Raw genomic sequence first — 1,133 nt, 5'->3', positions numbered from 1 at the left:
TGCCTCGGAAACCCAAGGAGGGGTCACTATGAGTCTGGGCTGACTCGATGGCATATAACAACTAACAACAACAGGGGATGGCCTCAGGCCTAAGGCAGTCACCTGCCACACCCAAGGCTGGAGGTTCAAAAGCACCAGCTAGGCTTTCTCTTTCTAGGAGCTCTTGTAGCTTAGTGCCTAAAGCATTTGACTGCTCACCAGAAAGCCAGTGGTTCAAACCCACCAGCCACTCCTCTGAAGGAAGATGGGGCAATCTACTACTGTAGTGATACCACCTCAGAAACCCAGCCAGTGGTTGGTTCTGACTCTATGGCACACAACAACAAGATGCTGGTGAAAGTCAGGAAGGATGGTGGGAGAGGCACCCACATGCTATCTTTTATCTTTTTTCCATCGTGTGATGTTGTTTCCACAGATCTGGAAAAAAGAGTTTAAGGCTTGTAGAAGTGAAAACTGTGGGGAATGGAGAGAAAACAGATTTTTTTCTCTGACTTTTAATGATGTGAGAATTCAAACATACTTATGGAAAGAATCTCGCTCTCTACTTCATAGACTGAAGGCCCAAAGGTGAGATTGGTAGAGAAAGGTTATATAATCATCCACTACTAGACTGTGAACCAGTAACATTTTCAGGTTGCTGCAGGACATTTCTCTGTCTGCCTTCTTACTAAAGTAAGTAATTCACCCTGATATTGGGGAATATCTTCCTAACACACAGAGGTCCCTCACCAATATGATGAGGGATTTCCTTAAATAGACTGGCAGAACTGCCAGAAAGTAGCTGAACACAATATACTGTCCCAGGTAAAGACAAATTATTTTTAAATGAAGTTTGAAGATTTCTTTATCCCTAGTGCAGTGATTCTAACAATCTTAGACCACTTCTATATGAAGACATTTCCTTTATTGCCATGCTCCAAGCCTCTCCATTCTCTGGATTTTCCTTAGGTTGTTGCATAATTACATTTTTGAAATAAATATATATTTCTAATGATTCAAAATTACTGAAGAGATGACTCTGGAAATCATATTCATCCCCTGCCCATGGTTTTTTTTTGTTGTTGTTATTGCAATTAGTATGTTTTTCACGGTGGTTTGTTTCACTAAGTTCTTTAATTCTTTTAAGTCTAAAT

This window comes from Orycteropus afer, unplaced genomic scaffold, assembly GCF_000298275.1.
Source record: "Orycteropus afer afer isolate SDZICR_OR568_19922 unplaced genomic scaffold, OryAfe1.0 scaffold00066, whole genome shotgun sequence".
In the NCBI taxonomy this organism is placed as follows: domain Eukaryota; kingdom Metazoa; phylum Chordata; class Mammalia; order Tubulidentata; family Orycteropodidae; genus Orycteropus; species Orycteropus afer.
The sequence above is the reverse complement of the archived record's forward strand: the minus strand, read 5'-3'. Positions refer to the sequence as shown.